We start from the raw sequence: 7742 nt of genomic DNA on the forward strand, positions 1-7742 counted from the left end.
TTGACTGTGCCCTTTTAAAAATAATCAATCTCCAAATTACATAAAGAAGTAATAATTTTTATGATACTTAAAATGGTATGATATATGTGTAGCTTATGAAAAATTGGGAGATGGGCTTCTGTAAGCAATATTTTATAATTATATTTCATTTTAGGAATTACAGTAAGTCCTCACTTAGTATCATTGATAGGTTCTTGAAAACTACAACTTTAAGTAAAATGATGTATAGTGAAACCAATTTGTTTTTTCTTATCAGTGTTGTATGAAAACGTTACACAAAACAATGTTATTTGAGGACCTGCTATATTTTGTTTCCTGTAAAGTCGTGGTTTCTAAGAACTTAGATTAAGTGAGGATTTATTGTATTTAAAACTGAGGAATGACTGATTTTCCTTCTTTGAACATAGGAATAATAAAAGTACCCATATCTTAGAAATTTGTGAGCATTAAATTCATATAAAGTGGATGGCACAAATTAAAGTTCCTGGCACATATTAAATGCTCGATAGAAGTTAGTCATTGTTATCATTGGCTTTATTAGATTACGTTTACTCATGTATTACACAACTTCAGAGATATTGGTTTGAAAAGCATGAAGGTATTGGGTTTTTGGAGTATAATTGGATAAGAGAATGGTTTTAAAAGGGAGGTTATCAAAGTCAATATTGGTTTGCTTTGTATTATTATTTAGACCATCAATGTCCATGGGACGTGAAAATCAAATCGTATAGATTGCTTATTCTACTTAATACTGTTAGAAAAATTTGGTCTCATGGACAGCTAATACGTTTATGAATTTATGGTTTATTAAACAAAAAAACCGTTAGCAGATCTAGAAAACCTAGGAGAGATAGAAATAATTTTATAATGATAAAAGAGGTGGTATGATCTCAACAGATAAGAGCTTACGTACAGTTATCATCAGTAATTTACAGAAAGTTCCATAAATATTTGTTAACTGAATGGTTGTGCTGGATCGTGGTAATAGTTATCTTCTAACTCATTTGGATTCTTCTTGTCTTCTCAGGAATGTTTTAGGATAAGCTATAATTTCTGGCAATAAACACCAGTGGTCATTATACAAATCTTCGTTGTGCATTTTCCCAGTGAATAATGTTAAAAAAGAAAATAAAGTTGACACCAGGGCTCTTTTTAGTTTATATATGGTCATTATCTCATTAATTCTGCATAGCAGGCTACACAGAACCAATATGATTATCCCTGTTTTATAGATGACAAAGATGAAGTTCCAAAGTGTTCAAATTTATATCTGAGAAAGCTAGGAATTTAAGCGTTTTTAATGTGGGTTTTCAGAAAATATTTACACATTGTATTTAGTTTTAGTAAGAAACTTGAGAGAATTGTAAAGGATCTCATCGGGTAAAAAAGATAAAAAAATTATTGTCTGAATAGAGAGAGAATTAATGGATCTTATTCAAAAACAAGCATTTGAGGTGAGAAACCATAGGAAAAAGAACTATGTTCTGAAAGTGACAGATTTCCTGTTATTTAACAGTTTTCACTTCCAATTTTATGTTCATCATCAGACAATTTAGAGAAAGCTATCTAAAAGGGATATATTTTAATTTAATTTATTTGTATTTATTATGTAGATTTTTTAAAAATATACTTTTAAAGACATTATTGGGACTTCTTAAAGACTTTTAAAAAGTGTATTAAACTATATCTAAAGTTAGAGATTTTCACATTTAAATAACAGACTCTTACCATTTTTTTTCCACACTTGGTGGTCACTTATATATTTACATAGGGTTAACCCAGGAGGAAGCTTTTCAAATTCTTTTCAAATTCTCTATAGGGTAAATGAGGATACACAGATTAAGATAATTTCAAGCAATTAGGAAATGAATGACAGATGTCTTATTGCACTAAAGTGAAGTTTACTTAAAATGCTTGGTTTATCAAGGAAATACTTATGTTATAGTAGTATCATAAAAAAAAGTACTAGTGCAGTTGTTACATTAAGAAAACCTAATAAAGAGCCCTTTCTTGTTGATGGGAAAAAATCCTTTATTGAATATCTGAAATCATCTGAAAGTTAGGTAATAGATTGTGTGCAGTGTAACTTTTGTTCCAAATTGTTACTTGATCACCACTGTTGGATTTGAATTGTAATAGATCACTGTACCCCTAATTGAGCAAATGCTTGTGTGTTTTATTGACATCAGTTTTTAAGAGACATGTCCACAGAGCACATGATATTTTTGGCGGGATTGTTAGAGTTAGCCTCTTTCCTAAGTATAGCTTTAGTTGTAATCACCTGTTGAAAATTCGTATCTTTATTTTTCTACCCAGTATTTTTGAAAGACTGTATCTGGTAAATATAATGTTACTAGGAATGTAAGATAATGCAGTGGTTCAGACCTGGTAATTATTAGAGTGAGAAACAAAATGAAAGGATATCAATCTGGACTTTAGGAGTTAGGAATATGCTCCATACTATCCCTTAATAATCCATAATAATTCTGTTATTGCTGAACTAATCTGAATATAGTTTTAAACTTTTTATGATGGAAAATTACAAACATACATTAAAGTAAAGAGAACAGTATTAATTAACTTCCAATTGTCATTCTCGTTTTATCTCTTGCTTATTTCCCTGCCCCTTTATTACCACTTTTTGAAGCTAAGGCTAAGTATCATTTTGCTTGTAAATCTGTCAACATGTATCTCTAACAGGTAAAGACTTTAAAAAATTAGCCACAATAACAAATAAAATGTTTTATGATCTTTTTATAATTTTACCCTTATGAGTTTTTTTCTTGAAGAGTTTAATAAGCTTGTTATACACTGATTACATTTTTTCCCTAAATTTTGTTTCTAGGAACAGCTTGGCCAGTCAGACCAAGTAAATGTATACTGTTTATGTTTTGACATGAGAGCCATGTATTAATAATTCATGTTTCTTAAACTAGATTATTATATGATAGTAGATCTCCCTTTGAAATTGGGTTCCTGATTTTTTTGTGTGCCATGGTAACTTGTGACAGTCTTATGAATCCTGTGAGCCTCTTTTTTGGAATATGGGTTAAGCATCCCAAATCCAAAAATCCAAAATCCGGAATGCTCCAAAATCTGAAACATTTTATGTACCCACGTGATGCTCAAAGGAAATGCTCCTTAGAGCATTTCAGATTTTGGATTTTCAGATTTGAGATGCTCAAGAATAAGTATAATGCAAATATTCCAAAATTCAAAAAATATCTGACATTTGAAAGATTTCTGGTCCCAAGTATTTTGGATAAGGGACATCAACTTGTAATGTTTTGAAATGCATAAAATAAAACATGTTGGATAACAAAGGAAATCCCTTACATTGAATTAAAATCATCAAAATATTAAAGTTGTGATATTTCTTTATTAGTGAATTAAATAACAGGATCTAGCCTCAAATCTGAAAATAATTGTATTTCCTGAAAAGTAATAAACAGCAAGAATATTTTGAGGTATCTGCAATAGTTGTAATATAAAAATATGTATGGTTTCTGTTAATGACAAAGTTTTATATATTGGAATCCTGCTGTTGTTAGTTTCCTACATTCATAATTTAAGGAAGTGCAAATTTCAGCAGAATGTTACTGAAAATTAAGGAGCATATTTTCTCCATTCAAGTTTATGGTTCCCTTCTTTAGAGAGTGTTGGTTTTTGTTTTTATTTTTAGTGTTCATAGATGTCTTGAGCAACTGCCACATACTGTGCTATTTTGGTTTTGCCCTAGAGATACCACTCTGACTTTCATTCTATCTAATTGGTCCTAGTTTATTTTATCTATAAAAATTCTTGAGTTGAGAACTGTGTTTCCTATCATTTCATCATAGCTACCCAGGAGTTTTTAGTTCAGGGCTTGCATCTGAGGTGATGGAATGTTATCTCAGACTCCCAGGGGAAAGAGTAAAGTTCCAGAAACAGGAGCAGACTGAAAAGAGCAGTTTTGTTCTCCTAGCCTAAGAATTAGAGTATTTTCAGTTAGGAGCATTTGTACAGATTATTTACTTAAAGCAATGTGAAGAGTGATTCCCCAAATCCAATTTTTAAAAGTATATACGTTTATTTAGCACTTTCTAGTTCATAAAACTACTGAAATATATTATCTGACTTGATCACGACCCTATGAAGTAGATTTAGCATATTATTATTATTATTATTATTATTCCCATCTGTTGGGTGTGGAAACTGAGGCTTGGTTGCTTATTTGAAGGTAAATATCTACAACCTTACATTTTTAAGCTTATAATTTATTACTCTTTCAAATACCTAATCATTTTATTAGGTGTATGACTATTCTTAGTGTTAAACATGAATTCAGAAAAACAGCTTTATGTTTTATATGGAATCCTTAATTATATTTTGCGTTTCCTAAAATGTCATTAAAACTTCATTTTATAAAAGCTTATTATGGGAGATTGTTAGTCCTACTTTCATGACCTTCAACTGCACATTTCACAGCAATTGAGTAATTCTGCCCTAGTTGGTTTGCCATGAGAATACTTTGGACTTTGATAAAAGGGGCAGTTGTTGGCCGGGCGCGGTGGCTCACGCCTGTAATCCTAGCACTTTGGGAGGCCGAGGCGGGGGGATTGTTTGAGCTCAGGAGTTCGAGACCAGCCTGAGCAAGAGCAAGACCCCGTCTCTACTAAAAATAGAAAGAAATTAATGGGACAACTAAAAATATATAGAAAAAATTAGCTGGGCATGGTGGCACATGCCTGTTGTCCCAGCTACTCAGGAGGCTGAGGCAGTAGGATCGTTTGAGCCCAGGAGTTTGAGGTTGCTGTGAGCTAGCACTGCACTCTAGCTGGGGCAACACAGTGAGACTCTGTCTCAAAAAAAAAAAGGGGGGGGGGCGGCAATTGTTTGGTCACTTTCTTTTCAGTTTTTAAAACTGCTGTGTTGGATAATCACTTAGTAGTACATACATAAATTCAGTGTGTGTGGTTGTTAGTGATGGGGAAAAAAAAACCACAAGGAAATTGATTATCCTATAACAGAAGGTAGAGTATATATAAATAAAGATTCCAAATAGATTTTATAAAGGAGGCAAATAGTAGATGCTCAGTTAATATTCATTAATGAATACCTTTTTTATTAATGAGTGAGTTAATTGACTTCCATGAGTTATGCTGTTAGGAAGAAAATATGTTAGCATGAAAACATGCTGTTTCTAGGATAACAGAGTATGTAACTAGACTATATTACAGTAGATGACCCTGAAATGAGAAATTGTATACTTGCTTTCAGTAAAATTCATACTGGTTCAGAGTCAACTTTGGTATAGAAATTTTCCTATAATTCACTAAAATCAAGTAGATTGGCTGTCGTTGTTGCTCTTGGAGTTTTTAATTGTTATTTTTCAGAATTTTTATTATCATGATTTGCCAGATTTACTTTTCTGTCTTTCCTTCTTCATTTACGAAGTGCCATTTGAGGGGTGTATAGACAATGATGCTGCATGGTTTCAGAGGAAGGAGCTGCCACAAAACTAGGATATTTGTGGAAGAAGTGAGATATTTGCATCTTCAAATATAATAGGACTAAACCAATCAGAAAGGTGTGGAGAGGCATTCTAGACAAATGGAATACATTAGGAAAGTATAGAGGGGATGTTTTGATTAGAGCAGAGGGTTTGTGTTGCAGAAAAAATGGGTAAAGAGGTAATTTGGGGCTAGATTATAGGGACTCTCGATACCTGAAAGGAATTTAGATTTTGTTTTCTAGGCCTATGCTCTTCTAATTGGAGTATACATTCTTCTGAGGGCAACTATATGGGATATGCAAGTCCACAGGATAAACATACATACCTTCTGGGAGCATCACTTTTTAGCAGATTTAGGGGTAAAATAACTATTTTTATATGAAGATATTAATAGATTTATGAAGTATAAAACGAGATTTACATGTAATTTTAAGATAAGATTCTAAGATTGAAGGTAAGATTCCAGTAAGATTCTAAAGGAAATTTGTGTTTCTAGAAAGCCAGTTAATCCTGTAAAGATAACGTTTTCCTTATCCTCAGCTGTTACAACTCTTCAGTAGACAAGCTTGAAAGATAAAGGTCAAAGTAGTATGCAAGGATTACAAATTTGTTTTAGGAAGATCGATGGGGAGAAAGAAATAAAATTAGGAGGCCAGGAGGAGACTACTTAGATAATTTAGGACTCAAGTTAAAGACAGTCCTTGGGAAGAAAACTTATCAGATTAAGAGACATTTCGAAAGAAGATTGTACTGGACTTGGTGGCTTATGATACAGGAGAAGTGGTTTATAAAGTTAAGTGAAAAGCCGGAGATGTCTTCCAGGTTCTGGGCTTCTGTGACTGGGAGCATAGTGGTGATATTAATAGAGATAAAGAAGTTAGGAGGAGGGTGTGAAAGTGTAGAAAGGGATAGCAGTGGCAGGAAGGGGCTGATGAATTTGTTATTTGGTATGTTGAATTTGAGGGGGACTGTAAGATACCAAAGGGAGAAATGGCAGGTAGGCAATGTAAGAAGGGGAAAGAAATAGACCTGTTAAGAATGTGTAGATTTTGGAAATTTATTCGTGGAAAATAGATGAGTCCGTGATAGTTGATAGCATGTCTGAGAGTCAGAGTAGTCTACGGCCATACCACCCTAAACGCGCCTGATCTCGTCTGAGAGTCAGAGTAGACAAGATGATTGAAGGTTGTGCTTTGGCCCACAATACTAAATATGAGAAAGGAATAGGATTACAAAGATGGATTCAGGTAAGGGATAATCCGTGAAGAGTGTGGTAGTATTGTGAAAGTAAAATGAATGTCAAGTTTGGAAGAGCATATTGTTATTAATAAGTAATAGACAGATCAAATGGAAGATAGACTGAGAAAAGACCATGAGATTAGACAGCTGTGAGTTAGTGGTGAAATCCAAACACTTTAAGCAGAGTAGTGAGGACAGAAGGACACAATTTTGTGAACCATAAAGAAAAAACTTGTTTCTTTTTTTCTACCAGAACTCTCTCTCAATCTGAGCTTTATATGAGGAAAAAATCTAATTTAGTATTCCTAAAACGAACAAAATGAAATATTTCACATGAGAATTGTTTTTTAAAAAAAGAAAAACTCATAGAGGAAGCAACTCATAGATTAAATAATGAATTTTTTTTGCATTTGAAAGCTTCCAATTTTGAGGGGTGGTGGTGGAAACATCCTTTTGGCATTCTGGCTCTAAAAAAGTCAGTGTTAATTTTGACAGCTTGGGCTGTGGTTCTGAAAATTATAACCTATTCTTGCCTTCATTCTTCTGTACTTTTCTGGAACAAAATATTTATATAGGATCCATATAGATTATACATATCTTTTATATATGTGATATATAAAAATATATATTATATGTATATTGGATAATTGGAAATCATCATGCTGAACATTGTCAAAGGTTAGTCACTATATGACTTGGGTACCATATCCTTTAAAAACTGGGTTTAATTTAAAATTTTATTTCTTGTTGGTAGTTTCTTTAAAAACTTATTTAAAAATAAATACTGACAAGGCATATGGTAAAAAATTTTGTATCTAATAATTTTTGGAGATTTAGAGTTTAAGTTATTTAAATTAGAAATAACAGTCATACATCTATTGCGATGTCAATTAAAAACTAGAATAATTTAAATTTCTATAATTTAGGGACTGAGTCTTCATTTATTGGATTTTAAATGTACATACATGCCTGTCAGGCTATTTAAATATTCAATAACTTGTAATAATTT

The 7742-nt window shown here is 32.3% G+C and overlaps 1 protein-coding gene across 1 annotated transcript in view; it reads left to right on the top strand.

The window, feature by feature from the left end:
* DOCK7 (dedicator of cytokinesis 7) overlaps positions 1 to 7742 on the top strand; it is a 229483-nt gene that overhangs the window by 74455 nt on the left and 147286 nt on the right. The window lies entirely within an intron of this gene.

This window comes from Propithecus coquereli, unplaced genomic scaffold, assembly GCF_000956105.1.
Source record: "Propithecus coquereli isolate 6110/MARCELLA unplaced genomic scaffold, Pcoq_1.0 Scaffold14, whole genome shotgun sequence".
Taxonomy (NCBI): Eukaryota; Metazoa; Chordata; class Mammalia; order Primates; family Indriidae; genus Propithecus; species Propithecus coquereli.